We start from the raw sequence: 17010 nt of genomic DNA on the forward strand, positions 1-17010 counted from the left end.
CGGCTTCATCTCTTCTAATCCTGGACACCTGTAGGTCTGAATGACTGAAGTCAGTATATTGTTGGCCTACTAGGGCCCTCAGCTGCCTCAAGTACATGCTGCGGTACTCCGATGTCAGGTAGAATCTGGCGACAGCTCCAACTTTGAGGCTGAAGCCCCCTGGTGTCTGGGTGTCTTTGTTGATTGTTTCTTCGATGGTCTGGTCCACAGGAATCCGTCCAAAAGGATTCTTGCTACCGATCTGGACCGAAAAGCCACCTTTCATGAAGTATTCATGGACCTCTGGGTGGTCTATGGGCAGCCGAGACATCGTAGCATAGTAATAGGTTAGGTATCGGGCATAGTTGACCTTGTCATAGGCAAAACACCACGGTATCATCTGACGGATTGCTCCTAGGTGAAGCATCCAGTTGCCTTCTCTTGAAGCTCGAACCAGGGCCAGCATGGTCTCGACCATGTCCAAGTATGACATCCAGAATGCTGAGAGTTGTTCATTTCTGAAGGTCTCAAGATAAACTTGAAAGAGCTTCAGGGTAAGTGTGCAAGATTCATTATCCAAGAACTTTTCGAAGGATCCCTGCAACACACTGATGCGAAAGTTTGTGATGTTCTTCAGTGTTTCATCCAGATGGTGAAGGTCCCTTGCATGGTTTTCTTCTAGCCATGGAAGGAAGTTTTTCCATGCAAGCCTCATAAGTGCTTCATAGACCAGCTTGTGTAGTCTCACTGCTCTGTTGTACCTCCGGCCGTCCATCACTCCAGACACTGATCCTTCAGCGATGACACCGGATTCAACACACAGATCTCTAAGGCCTGCATCCTGAAATCTCTTACCTATGATGGAGAGGAGATTACAGATTGTGTGGAAGACACCCATTCTAATTATAATGTTCTTGAACTTCTCCTGTTTCCAGATAACCTCAGCAGCTTTGGCATAGAGTGCTTGATCAAACACGCACACAATTCTGTTAAGCTTCAGGGTCTGCATGATGGCATGTGTTTGCTCCAAGACTTCATTCACAGTGGACATGGCTGTTGCAGGAGCATTGATAGTGGGCATGTAGCTTACAGTGTCCTGGGCCACTACAATGTCGCTGCGGATTTGGATGTTGAACCCAGTCCAACTGCTAATGGTCTGATCATCATGGTCTGACATTCTAGCCAGAAGCCAGATATGGTTCTTGGTTTTTGAATCCTGGACCTCCTCGGTAGTGTTAACATTCGCAGTCTCAATCCTGGGTGGCCCTCCCCGCCGCCCAACATTGTATATTGGTAGCATTAATTCTGTCGGAATTATGCTTCTTTTCTTCGACTTGGTTACATCTGGCAGGACTTTTGTCACAGAGCATGCAACATTGGACTGAACAGCGATGCCATTGACTCTATGAGATGTACCTGCTCCACTTAGTGTCTCCTCAAGTCTGTCAATGTTATCCCAGGCCAAGGTTCTGAACACACCAGGGTAGATATTTGCTGGCATTGGGATGTCATCCGTTGAACATTCCAACTTCTGGATACAAAGGGCTGTATCGATCTCCTCAGCCGTTGAATATGACACACAGTGGCCAAGACGATTCAGAGTTCGAACCAGTTCTGTATTGCCGGTCAAAGACTTAATTGCAAAGGACAGCAGTACGTGCTTGGGTGGCTTTGTCTTTCCATTGGTAACAGCAAAAACCAAGTCACTGCCGAAGGATGTGGCAAGACGTTGAGCTCTTTCAGAGGGAGTTTGGCACTCACAATCTCCTGTAAGCAGGGTTTGCAGGAATTGAGTGACTAATGCAGGATCTGTATCGGGAGGCCATGGCTGACTCACATCTTGCTTCTTGATCTCATTCCTCAGCTGCATTGCTGCTTTGGTTACGACATCTCCAGAGTTAGCGGTTCTTGCTTCTTGCAGATCTTTTGTCATGCTGTGTGCTTGCCGGGCAAGGTCGTCCATTGATAGGCTATATGGATAGACTAGAAGCTTACCTTTCTCATCGGAGAGAAAGCGGAGTGATTCACCAAACTCTGTTTCAAGTTTTCGGCGAACATGTTTCTTTGTCGATGGTTTCAGTTTGATGATACCACGGGACATCATGCATCTCTGAAGCCTAGATGTGAGGTTTATCATAGGCAGTACTTCTGGGTTTGGGAACAATTCAGTCCTTATATACAAGAAGAGTTCCTCAAGGGCTTCTCTCTCTGCCTCTCCGTAGCGTACTTCCTTGCTTTCTTCCTGATTTTCTGCTGCACCAGATCTACAGGCCACTTGGGAATCATCTTTTGTGAATAGTTTGTAGCACGACTTGTGGTAGTGCCCCTCTGAAGCAACAAGGTCTCTGCTAAGTAAACCAAGGATTCTCTGTGTGCCTTTCCTTATCGCTGCTCTGCGGATCGTCTCATCTGCTCGTAGCTCAACACACTGGACGATTGGCTCCCTTGTTTATTCTCCTTTGAGATACTTGCTTGACTTCTCGCAGAACATACATACTTTGGCATACACCCTGCTATCACTGGGGGTACCCCTCGGTAGCCTCCTCCTGGGGATTTCGCTTGCTGTTTCGACATTGACACCCTTGGCAAGGATAGAATCCAGTGACTTCTTCATTGTAAAGAGACTACGACATTTACGGTGATATTGTATGTGTGGTATTTCTCGTTCTTCAAGGCCCTTAGCTGCTTCCAGGACGGATTCATGCTGTCTGATCTCTGCAGCCCTAAGCAATGTTTTCCAGGAGTCCAAATCCTGTAGGGACGCCAGATCATCACTGTCATCATTAGAGCAGTGTATGATACAGTCGATCCGTGATTTCTTCCTCGCTGGTACTTCCATCATGCCATTAGATATGTCAGTAAACACCTGCAAACACAAAGAAAAACATTAAAACCCTTGGCACCGAGCGCCGTACGAGTACTGCTCTCTCGTCCTGGACCAAAGGACAAGAGCAGTACTAGTACGGCACAACCCCTTTAGCGTCCCCGCCGCTAATCGCACGGGGATCGGGGGTAGATGGCCGCACTTACCGGCAGCAGGGCTTGTCCCCTCGCCGTGTGTGGCCATCGCGCCGACCCCCTGCAGCTAGAATCACTGTGATTCGCTGGGCTTGTAAAACATGGCGTGATTCGCTGCAGGGGTTCGTGCCTGTGGAGCGATTGGTGCATTTACCAGTCACTCCACAGGCCAGGGGGAGGATGTCAGTGTCTGATGTCCTCCCCCTGTGCTGCGATTGGCTAGAACATCGTTCTAGCCATAGCAGCGATGTAGCAGGGCCGACACAGTGTCGCCTCTGCCTGTATGAGATCCTGTCAGCACAGGGTCTCATACAGGGACGATCGCTGCACTGTGCAGGCTGGCCGGACCTGCCTGCACTCGCTGGAACTTGTGGTACCACAAGTCCCAGCAAGTCTGGGCAGGCAGGCAAAAAGTGTAAAAGAAAGTTAAAAAAAACAAAAACACTACACTACACATCCCCCCCCTCCCATATGCGCCAATACTGTGGTTTTAGACAACACTTGTGGTATTGCCGTGTTCGGGAGACAATGGGGAATAAAAAGTGGGGTGTACTTTTTCCTGGTCCCCCTTTTCAAAATGAAAAATGTGGGACTAAAGCGACTTTTTCCGGTAAAAAAACGTACTTTTCAATTTCCTCAACCAAGTGCATGAAACTCCATTGGAGCGCTTGTTGGGTCAAAGTGGTTACTATAACCCCTAAAACATTCCTTAGGGGGTGTAGTTTCCAAAATGCGGTAACCTTTTGGGGGTTTCCACTCTGGGGGTACCTCAGGGTCTCTCCAATACGACATGGCCCACTGGATTTCTTCCAGTGTAATCTATTATCCCAAAAACCGCCTAGCTCTCCTTCTGTGCTGAGCCCTCTTGCGCGCCCATAATTTAGTTTACATGTACATGTGGGGTGTTTCTATAAACTGCGGAATTGGGGTAACCAATTTTGGGTTTGGGTTTGCTGTTAACCCTTGCTGGGTTGCAGGTAAAATTGGATTACAATGGAATATCTGCCAAAAAATTGAAATTTTGATATTTCACTGTCATTTTGCTTGAATTCCTGTGCAACACCTAAGGGGTTAACAAAGTTTTGAAAATCCGTTTTGGACACCTTGAGGGGTGTAGTTTGCAAAATGGGGTAATGTATGGGTGGGTTCTGTTATACAAGACCCATAAAGTGACGTCCGAACTGACTTTGTCCTTGGAAAAATGGGTTTTGGAAATTTAGTCGTAAACTTTAAAAATTGCGTATAAAACTATGAGCCTTATCACATCCGAAAAATATAAAATTTAATTTCCAAAATGATGCCAATGTGAAGTAGACATGTGGAGAATGTAAACTAATAACTGTTATGGGGGGTATCAGCATTTTTGTAAAAAGTAGAGAATTTCAAAGTTCAAAAATAGCGAATTTTTCCCAAATTTTCGTGTATTTTGTAATTTTTTATGCAGAAAGGTAAAATCTATTGACTCACAATTAGCACTACCATGAAGTACAATATGTCACGAGAAAACAGTCTCAGAATGGCGTGGGTAGGTGATAGCGTCCCAAAGTTATTACCGCATGAAGTGACAGGTCAGATTTACAAAAAAAGGGCCTAGGCATTTGGGTACAAATAGGCCTGAAGGGGTTAAGCTACTGATGTGCAAGGGCTATCATATCAAAACATAAACTACAGACATGCATCTACCTAAAAACACCAAAGAGAATTAGTCACTCCGGGTGGTACCGATATCGTCAAAATTGGCTCTTGGCTCATGGACTATTACATGCTCTCCCTGTGTGAGCCTCTGGCAGTTTCTCTTTTTCCTGCTCTAACTTTTTAAACAGCATACAAATCTAGCAACTGAACACTCAGACAGGAATGGAGTTGTTGCTCCAAACATATTCCAACATACTGTATATTCATTAGTGAAGTTTTACAATTAAAGATTTTACACATAGACTACACATCTTTGTCTGTAAAACCGAACCTGTTACACGTCCTCTAATCCTCATGTCAGTCACCAGTGCTCTCCATCTATAGTCGCCGCAGGAGGAAAAGGATGGGTAATTAGCCAGTATATTATCCGGATCTTCCACCTGCCGTGCGCTGAATGATGAGAGCGAGAATAAAGACTTGGAGATTTAGGAAAATGATGGCCTGGGTCACAGAGCTCAGCTTTTACCTTCCCAGCATTTCGCTTTGTTATGCAAATCTTATATTGACTTATGATGGGGGTATATAACAGGGAATACAAAATAACTAATACAATAAGTAAAACTATTATATTGAATTTATTTTTTCAAGGATTAGGATTATTCTATTGAGGTCTCCTCATTAACCTCTGAGATTGCCAACTTGACTTTTTATTTTTTTGGACAACCTATCAAAAAATCAGGGACAGACAATATTTTTACGGACACATTGTAAAATCATAATAAATCATTATAATTATAAGTTATACATGTCTACAAACCATAATTCTGATATTACAACGTCAGATGCACTCAAAGTGAACTGTAAAATGATGATAATTACAGACAAAATAATCTGTATATCGTTTCTTCAGCTTCAAAAAAATCACGGATGCTTTCAATGTTTTTACAGACAGGACAAAAAAGTGCTTTATTTTTATGGACTGTTTTGGAACTTCTGGACGGTTGTCAATCCTGCCCAGTGAATAGTGGTGTTGTCAGCCCTTGTCTTCAGCTAAGAGTAGATTACATGGCATATCAGATTTTTGTTTTCCAAGTATATTTAATCTCTATTCTACTAGACATTATTTCTTGGGATGAAGAACTGCAACACCTCTGCACTGGATCCCAGCCTGTGTTCCCTATTCGTCCCTACCATTATGGTTATATCTCAGGCTGCTTTCACAGTCCTACACTTCTCCCCAGAGGCGCAGTTAGGGGTATCAGCTCAGGTGGGGGGGGCAAAACATCTGAGTGGGCCCTAAACAGTAATCCTGATGATGGCGCAGCCTAATCATGGTGTAACAATGCTACTCATTTGGGAGCAATCTGAGGTAACACAGGAACTGTTTCTATTTAAAATCCGTCTGGCTTATTTCAGTCCTCATAAACAACATCACAGAAAAACTTAACTACAGCCCTAGTGTGGCATAAAGTAAAACATAAAGTAACATGTCCATATAATAGTGCTGGTTAGCCCGCCTGACTCAGAGTCCTGCTTCTCAGTTTTTTAGCCAAAAGACTCAATGCAGGAGATCTGCACACCTCCATACACACAGCCCTGTGTGAGACAAACAGGTCCCATTTTACCAAGTGAACCCCACCCATGGGTGGAGATATGGTGAGCAGACATTCAGCGGGTCATAATCAACCAGTCATGGCCGTTTAACCCCTTTTAGTTCTATATGCACTAAAGCATTATTCCAGGTTTATCTCCCATCCATTGTGTCTAACAGCCACCTTACAGTGGGTATAGGGGAACCTCACCAGATAACCGCATTGTTACTGGAAAAAAGTCTACAAAGACCAAGATCTATATTACTGCCATATGATGACCATATAGTGGTAGGTACCAGTTCTGAAGACCATATAAGAGGTTACCGAACTGTTATAGATGGTGACCTACAGCTGATGCTCTTTCTTATGCAGTCATTCACTTTTCCTATCTTTTTCATTTGGCATAGAAAGACACGACAACTTCTCCAGTTCTCCAGCCTCATCTTGTCTACATAGATTACAGCAAAGATACATTTGACTTCTCACATTTCTAGCACCATCCCCATTTATGCCCGGCATGCATAAATTCCTGCTGATATCCAAATACTGAGACGCTGTTGCTGCGTCCCTATTACTACACCTGTTGTGTGGTACAATAAAGGTTCCTCTTACTGTTCCACATAATAATGCTCACCACTCTACCCCTTACATAGTAATAATGCCTCCTTTGCGCACTCTAGATGTTAAAATTGCCCTATAGAAAATATTAATGCCCTGTGCAAGTGCACTTGAAAACAGTGTCCACATTTTGCCCCTAGAAAGTAATTATGCCCCCTGTGCACATCTGACAGTCACAGTACTCTAAATGGCCACTTAACATCTAATAATGTTCCCTGAGTTCCCCAATGTACGACCCCTCTATATACATTATGGTGGGTCCGCAGCTTTAATATATACAGTATAATGAACCCAAAGCTACCCTATACACAGTATGAAGGGCCCATAACTCACTTACACATAGTCTGATGACCCCACTACTCCCCCAAAACACAGTATAATGACCCCCTCAGTAGCCCTCATACTGTTTAATGGCACCTGCATTATCCGCCAAGCCGTATAATGGCCTTCACATTAGCTCCCAAACTGTGTAATGGCCCCAACATTAGCACTAGAACTGTATAATGGTTCCCTCACATTTGTTAGGAATCTGGTTTCTACCATGCCTAGGCAGGAATCCAGATTCTCACATTTATCTCCAGAGGCTAAGTCCTTTGTTCCGTCATCTGAGCATGCTCACGGGACGAGCTCCCATTGGAGTTCGGGAGTCAGTTGCTCAGGTCTCGCTCTGGATCCTATTGGCTCCTTTTGGAGACCTGGAGATTTCCAGCAGGTCCCGTACGCTATAAAAAGTGCGCATAGCCGTTCCGCCATGCGCTAGTATTTTCATACTGCTGCTGTGTGTATGGTGATGGATGCTTGGACTGGTGACTGACTTATTAAGAAACCCCTTCCCTCTGTTAATACGTCTGTGTGAGTGCGTGGGATTTAGTCAGTAGCAGCGCTAGCACCAGCGCGCTCTAGCTCCATCTGTTCCAGCAGCTAGGGTCCTTGCGTCCATCGCGCTTGCGTGTTAGCGGTGCTTTCCTTGCGGCTTAGTTCACGCTGCGCTGTGGTAGCAGTCCTGCCGGGCGTTCGCAGTTGCGACGCCACGCAGCTTACTTCACGGTAGGTCTAGACGGAGTAGTCCTGACGTCTAAGGCTACTCCTGTGACTTTTAATACCGTGTCTGCTCCGCTGGAGTCTGTGACCTAGAACAGACTCAGCGGTTTTGCATGCTTTAGGCTTGCAGTTCTGTGACTTTAACAGAGCTTGCTTTAGTGCACTGGGTGCAGTTAAACCCTGTGCACATTACCGCCACAGTGCTCTGCCTCTTTAGCAGCGGTTTTTCCATCCACCGCACGGTGGACCCTGAGTGGCGAAGGCACTTTATTTATTTTTTATTTAGTGCCTTCCGCCACTTCTAACAACATTATCTCCCAAACTGTATAATGGTCCCCCTCCTAAACCCCCTATTCGTATAATGGCCCCCCACATAAGCCCCTAATTGTATAATAACCCTTGCAATAGTCTCCAAGCTGTATAATGCCCCCCACATTAGCCCCAAACTGTGTAATGTCCCTCACACTAGCTCCCAAGCTGTATAATGGCTCCCACACTAGCTCCAACATGGTATAATGACCCCTGCATTAGTACCCAAACTGTATAATGCCCCCCACATTAGCCCCAAACTGTGTAATGTCTCTCACACTAGCCCCCAATCTGTATAATGGCTCCCACACTAGCTCCAACACGGTATAATGACCTCTGCATTAGTACACAAACTGTATAATGGTCCCCGCATGAGCTCCCAAATTATATAATGGCCCCCACATTAGCTTGGTTTGGGCTGGTGAGATTCAAGTTATGTCTCAGGTTATGTTTCTGCTCATCAATGTTTCCCAGATAAATCTGGATAGTTTCAGAAGTGATGGATACTGTTCCTTGTGCTCTGCATACATGTAAGGTCAAATCTGCAGTGAAACTTGCAATAAAATGGGAATGTTGTGTGATTTCAAATCTGATTTTCCTGCTACATGTGCAAGTTGATACATTAGTTGGGGGGAGGTGGGGATTTGGAGGGTACAAAATCTGCACCGAAATCTGCATCAAATCAATCAATAAATCTACCACATCTGAAAGTGACATAAGTGACATTTTGTAGATTATAAAAATGATGTCCTTTTGCTCATCCGCCTTCAGTTTGGACCACCATCGTCTGTCACTGTGCATTGTTACAAGTCACTACTTGATTTTGTGCTCTCTTACCAACATCCTCTTGATACCTGGACCCATATACAGTATGTGATGATGATTTATCATCCATCTTTACAAAGTTGATGTATGTGTTATTGTTAATACAAGTAACGTCTTGCATCAACAAGCATGACTTTTTTATTCTCATTGTCTCTATTATTATAAATCTTTGGGCTATGTGTTATACCTCTTTGAACAACAGGTGGCACAGTGGTACCTCACCCATAAGTGTATGCAAAAAAGCAGACAAATATGTTTCACTCATGATCCCTAAAAATATATATTCCTCTAATTGTTCTGTATCTCTCACTCTTAAGCATTTAGTCAGTTGCATTTCAAGCAAAAAATGTACCGTATATTGTAATATTGTACAAAAGTTAAATAGGAAATTGACTAAACATGCAGAGTACGGAGGCCTTTGTGGAGGTAATATTAATAGTAAACAGTAGAGAACATTAGTAGTCAGTAGTTGTCTGTTTAGGTTTCACTGTCCTCCATACTTTATTTCATCCACTGAACTAAAAGGTTCACTATCAATAAGGTCGGCAAAATTGCAGCGTGGCAAGTGCTTCTATGGCTATGTTCAGACTTGTGTTTGATATTCCATTTCTCTAGTTTTAGGAATTGACAAATGGAATTAATGTCAAAAACAGATCCATATAAACCGTTATGTGTCAGTTTTTAGAATGGATGAAATGTTCTCAATGGGGCGCTTTTTATTTGTTCTGCTCTGAGAACTGACACCAAATAGAAACCAGGTGAACCCCATAACAACCTACGAGGTCCTTCTGCTTCGTTTTGCACCAAAAATATAAAGGTATCTGTTTTTAACATTAATTCTATTTGTCTGTTCATAGAAACGGAACAGACAAATGGAACATCAATCGCAAGTGTGGACGTAGCCTTATTTTTTCTTACTGTCAGTAAGACAGATCCCCTGTAAAAAACCACAAATGATAAATCGGGGCCAAAGTGACTACTGTTAAATATACTGAAAGTGTGTGACATTATACAGTACTGCGTTATACTCTCCATATGGAGCAGCCTGTGGTATAAGATGCAATGGAACAATCTTTTTTTGTGTGGGATTAATGTGAATGTATAGTAGGTGCCTTATTTCAGGCGATGGGCGCAGTACTATACTAGACATGGGATATTTATATAATACTCCTGACTAAATTAAGAAACACTAAGGCCGGTTTCACATGTCTTGATATTTCCGGTACTGGAAAAACCGGTACTGGAGATATCAGTGTCCGTGTGTTTACTATGCGTGGCAACCGTAGCAAGCCATCAGTACTACTCGGATGGCTGACGGGGAAGAAACGCTACTGTAAGCCCCTGTTCCCCGGCGGCAGGCGCTGAACGCAGCTTTTATCCATTCTCTCCTGCTCTTCTGGCGAGCAGAGAATGACTGAATGAAAAACCCGAAGGGGGTTTCCCCTATGTTTTTAAACCAACCTGGCAAAACTCACAGGTGCTGGCTGCTATTCTCAGGCTAGTAAGGGGCCATAGATAGCGCTACTTCCCTGGTGGCCGGCATTGCGTATGGAGGACAGTGCGCACTGTTCTCCGTGTGCACGTGTACGGCACGTTTTGCGGCCCATGTGTCTGGGGGAAAACGGACATGTCTGCGTGTTTTGCACACGGATACACGGTCCGTGAAAACATGCTGACATGTGCATAGACCCATTCATTTGAATGGGTCTACGTATGTCAGTGTCTCCATTACGTGAGAAAACTGTCACCACACGTACCGGAAACACTGACATGTGAAACCGGCCTAAAACATTGTATTTCTCCAGTTTTAGACTGTTAACAATTCAGACTGACTTGTATCATCTGGAAAAGTAGAAAAGAATGAGCATGCTTGACTTGCCCATAATTCATAACAAATTACCTATATGAAATCAATAATAATTCCAATTGCATATTACAGGGGTTGGTTGTTCCAGCTGGATAACCTCCTTTCAGAAACACGCACCCGGTTATAAGCTGAAGAAGATTGATGCGCCAAATGTAGCATTACCTGATCATGCACAGTCCTCTAGTCACGGCTGTTTTTCAAAGCATTTTTATTTTACCCATTATAATCCAGGTGGACTTCACCCTTTATGACATCTCAATTTTCTACCGGGTCATAATAAAAACAAGTAAGGGCTTGGTCACACATTTTTTGCCTGTTTTTCCATGCGTTTTTACCATGGAAAAAGCGCAGCAGTTTGCAGTAGTAGCAAAGTGAATGAAATGCCTGAAATCTAATGCACAGGCTGCTTAATTTTCCCTTGTAGATTTGAACCTTCAAAGTGTTTTTTCACATCTTCGGCATGTTAATTCCTTCTGCGTTTTTTCAGCGTTTTTCACCCCTTTAAATAAATGTGAAAAAAACATACCGTAGGTAAAAGCGTATAAAAAAAATGTAAAAAAATGTGTAATAAATGATAGTATTTTATGCAGCGTTTTTACAGCCAACACTGTTTTTTTCTACAGAAAAATCTGCTACAAATACTCATCGCGTGCACATATCCTTATCCGGCTGGGGCTGCCAGAGTAACCAATTTGTATTATACTCATACATTGTTTATTTCACATTTAGGTGTAGAAATGTCTCAATGCTATCTGCACAGTGAACAGTATCTAAACCCCTCAACATTAAAATTGCAACACTAATAAAGAAAAGTCATAGAATTTTGATAATCACAGGATGGATAGACGTGAATGGTGAGAAATGGAAGCGACATTTTCAAAACATCTTGATTTATTCAGTTTTGAGTTTTTTACACTACACGCAGAAATCCCTGCACTTATATGCCTTGGCTGCTATCAGTGAGGAATGTTCTGCAATGCTGAGTGCATGTAAAGGGAATCTGTCAGTAGAATCAACTCTCCTAAACTGTCTGTATCAAGTAAAGCTGAATAAAATGATACCTTGATATCTGCAGTCAAATGTCTTATTCCAGAGAAATCCACGTATTATTATCTAAATGAAATGTTAAGATGTTTGGGCCAGACACTGATCTCCTGGATAATCTTCCTTCAGGGTTTATTTTAACCCCTTCCCGACATGTGACACAGTGTATGCGTCATGAAAGTCGGTGCCAATCCGACCAATGACTCCTATACTGTGTCATGACTTCAAAGCCCCCCCTGTGGGTCGGGTGACCGGGGTCAATGAAAGGTCACCCGACTCGCAGATACAGGGGGCTTTGCACTTCACCACAGGGGGTATGGCTTCGCCCCCACGTGGCTACGATCGCTCTGATTGGCTGTTAACAGTGAAAAAGCCAATCAGAGCGATAGTAATTTTTCATCAATGAAATCTGATGAAATATTACAAACCAGCCATGGCCGATGCTGCAGTAGCATCGGACATGGCTGGAGACAGTTATCTGACCCCCCACCGGCGATCTGCCCCTCCACCACTGAATGACAGTGGGGGGGCAGTTTTGCACTAGCTTTATCCAGGGGAGGCGTATGTGTGAGATATCTTTAAAATGTGCTCTTTTATAGTACTCAGTTCATTAGTGGCAGTGGCTATGTGGCGTCATATCCGTCTATGACTAAGTGTAGGAAAGGCGGGAATAGACGCTGAGTGTACTATGCCCACCCTCCAAACACAAAGTGGCAAGGAAGAGAGGGCGGATACACATGAGATCTGACCTCCTTAAGCCTAAAGAAAAATCCAAAGATGAAGCAACGGTAAGGTTCATCTCAACCTACAACTAGAAGTGGCTTGACATGAAAAACATATTGGAGAAATATTGGTCCATACTTCGTTTGGATTCAACATTATGTAAATTTATTCCCAAAGGTCCATCTATCACTTATAGGCGTTCCTCCAATTTAAGAGATCAATTAGTCCACAGCCACTATCCAGTACCGCAACCACAGCTAACTCTCGGACCACTAAAATTGAAATGGGGTTTCTTTCCATGTGGAAAATGTGCTGCTTGCCTGAACATGTATTGTGCTACCCACTTTGAGTCTTGTGACGGTAAGAAAAATTTTAAGATCACACAGCATATAACGTGACACGACGGGAGTGGTTTATTATGCAGTATGCCCCTGTCCGAAAGTGTATGTTGGATTAACATCAAGAGCCCTGAAGGTAAGAATAAGAGAACACTACCGTGACATTCTCAATGGCAGTGACCTAGATGACTTGACTATATTAAAACCCATTCCTAAACATTTTAAACTTTTTCATAAAGGAGATGCTAAGTTGCTTAAAGTCATTGGCATCGACAAAGTCTATACTGATATTAGAGGAGGAAATTTGAAAAAAAGTCTGGCTCAATTAGAAGCCAAATGGATCTCTAGAATTGGATCTATGCAACCATTGGGTCTTAATGAAATTCTCAGTTATGCCCCTTTTCTATGAAAATGCTCTGTTTTTAATGTTTTTATTTGTATTTTAATATTTTTTTATTTTTCTTATATCCATAGTTTTGACATTTTTTTGGCTAAGTGGGACGGTATCCGGAAATACTTGTAAACAAGATATGAAGAAAAGAACATTTTCCAAAGAATATTTTAAGAAGATCTCTGTATATATTTATATTTTTTAGAAATATTTTTTAAAGAAATTTTTTTTTTATAATTTTTGTATGCACTTTGCATATGTATGCCTTATTCCTGTGTATATCAGATACGAGTTAAAATATGCATATATTTTGTACACTATGTAAATTTGGTCTCCTTATTGCACTTTATGCACTTTTTGCACTTAATATATTTAGGCTTGAAAATGTAGAACGATGTGGAATATCATTAAATGTCATTCAATAATGTATAATATTTTCACTATATATGACAAGTTATTTTTTATAATTTCTTTATTATAGTGATATGAATTGGGTTAGGTTTTCTTTTTTTCTTTTATAATGAATAATATATAATTCACTTTATATGATGTATTCATATGCACTTTATCACTTTCCCTATTCATTTCTATCCCCCATTTTTTACTTTATTAATTATATAGAGACAATAATTTGGATTGTTCCAATCTATGGTCTTTGTGTGGATCTGCTGTGGATGTCTCTGTAGTGTGGCCTCCGTTCTTCCCTCCTACCCTGGCGCGCGGGGTTTGTAGAGATGATCGGATGACACGGGACGTTGTGTACATCTACCATAGCAACAGACCCACATGGGGCTCGGAGCGGCCGTCTTGCTCTGACGCTTCGGGCGGATGGGTTGCTCCCGGGCTCTGCTTGGTTGTCTGTATGGCTGCTATGGTAACGCGACTCATGTGTATCCACCCTCTCTTCCTTGCTGCTTTGTGTTTGGAGGGTGGGCGTAGTACACTCAGCGTCTATTCCCGGCATTCCTACACTTAGTCATAGACGGATTTGACGCCACATAGCCACTGCCACTAATGAACTGAGTACTATAAAAGAGCACATTTTAAAGATATCTCACACATACGCCTCCCCTGGATAAAGCTAGTGCGAAACGTGCGTCAGGGTGTTTGCCGCCTTCAGGTATATCTATTTAACTCTTCGTTAGCACATATATGGACTTCTTACTATCGGGCAGCTATTGCATTTCCTTGCACCTTATGTTCCTTTTAATATCAGCCACTTTATTTGCACATGCACTTTATGGGAGTAACTGCTGATATGCTGTAAATTTGTTGGAATATGCCCTGTGCCTATTTAATAGGCATTTGCCTTTTTTATGAATTGAGGTACTAGTCTTCCTTGTTCGATATACTGGTTCATGTGCAATATATTGACTATATATATATATATATATATATATATATATATATATATATTATACCTTGAGTGTTTATGCGGCTCTATTTGTATTTTTGTCCCCACATATAACTTTGTAGCATTTATGCCTTATATATGAATATAAATAAAAATGTTGAATTATTGTTGGTAAAAATCTTCCTTGGAGTTTTTCTCTTCTTTGTTTAAAATATAGATTTTGGAAGTACCATTTTTTAGGCATTGACTTTATATCTGACTTAAAGTATCATTTTATTCAACTTCTTATAACCTACATACCCACTTAAATGGCTTAGGAGGGTTAATCCTACTGACATAATTCCTGCATGTAATCAAGATCTGCTGCTGGCAGCTTCCTTTACAATTGCCGACCAATTACCTCACAGATGTACTCAACAGGAGACAAATTCAGGGACACTGCAGGCTATGGTAGCACATTTAGGTTGTGCAGGCTGTTCACAGCAACATGCGGCCTTATGAGCATTATTATGTTGAAGAATGGTTACTGGGATACTTTGAAAAATTTTGCTTCCATTTTTCTTCGTTTGTATACGAATATGCCTATTGATCCTATGATTTCCATAATTCTTTGACTTTTTCTTATTAGTGTTGCAGTTTCATTGTTGAGTGTATTAGTGACATAGAGCTTTTTCTAAGTCCTAGGCATTTACTGCAGATGTGGTTTACAGCAGCTCAGTTGGCTGGTATTGCTCTATCCACAAATAATGCCCTTCTCAATTTATTCTGATCCATTGGACATATAATAATCAGAATTATTTATTGCTCTCTTTAGATACTGTGGGTTAAGGCACAACACAATAACTCACTGTATCAGTGCAATATACATAAATATTCATAAATGGTCCAAGAAATGACATGGCTGGGCTATTCATAGGCTGAACTGACATCCTGCTCCTGAAGTTAATTTATGGCTTGCATTGATTATGCTTTCTATGGAAGGAGAAAATATAGCAAACCATTAAAGCATCAGGTACATTTCAGGGGGACATCATTTTTGTGGGGTGATATGAAAAAAAATGTCTAGACTGCATAAAAATACTAGATTGAGGATTTATGTTATGCTAACTATGAAACCAAAGGGGTTACTTTACTGGATTCTTGCCGTGTGAGTTGCCAATATGTCACAACAATGATCTAGAAACCTTCACAGAACACTTACTCTGAATAAAAGAGCAAGCCAAACATGATTTATACTCCCGCTGCTGATGTCATTTGACATAGATGTAAATGTTTGCTGTTTGTCTTGCATTTTGATGCATATTCCCAGTAGACAGCTTCAGGGCAGCGTAATGTGTAATAGTCACTGGACACAGTCTGTACCGATTCTATGACCACTGGATGCTCCACTAGATGAGCATCATGATTCCTCAGAATAAGAAAGTTTATGTTTTATCAAATTATGTTTATAGCTTTGTCACTATTCCTTCCACTGGATATTAACTTTTAACATGAAGCTCAAACACAGAATATTTATTCTATGTGATGTTTTCCTTCAGTTTCCATATAACCTAGAAAGCAAAGCAGATTGCATCTTATGGTATCATGGAACTGCTTCTGTGCAGAATCGTAATAGGGGGAAATAAAGCCATGCAATAATAATTAGTAATTCTATGGTCTAATTAACACCTCATTCTGTTTACTACACATCTGTCTCTCTAACTGCATTGCATTACTGTATGTAATGATACAGCATTTATTCAGTATTTATTAGAGATGGGCGAACCCGAACAGTAAAGTTTGGTGTCCATACTGAAAAGCTATTGTTCGGGCCTGCACCCTGAATAGGGACTTTTCCAGAAAGTCCGGGTTACTGTTTTTCGGAAACCGGAGATCGGATGTTTCCCACGCTGTAATTTGCATGACAGCGCGATAAACACCGGCGCCTCAGATCGGCAGTAAGATTATTACCATTGGTCACAGTGCTGCAGTTCTGAGCTAGCAGCTGTGACCGGCAGTAAAAAGTTTACATTTTGTCACAGCCATCGGCTAATGGGAGTACTACTCCCATCAGCCAACAGAAACCAAGTAGAATTTAAAACATAATATTTATCAGAAATATGTTTAAAAAGTAGGACATAAAAAAGATGCATGGTGGAGACAGAGAATGGTAAAAAAAAGACACTGATGACCCAAATGGTGAAAAATGACGCACACGTATGAAGGAAGGGAATTTGAAAAAAATAAATATATAAGGTGTCAGAAAAAATGCCCAATCATAACCTGGTGAGTAAGTA

Source organism: Dendrobates tinctorius, unplaced genomic scaffold (genome assembly GCF_039654945.1).
Source record: "Dendrobates tinctorius isolate UK_male_01 unplaced genomic scaffold, ASM3965494v1 ptg000265l, whole genome shotgun sequence".
Taxonomy (NCBI): Eukaryota; Metazoa; Chordata; class Amphibia; order Anura; family Dendrobatidae; genus Dendrobates; species Dendrobates tinctorius.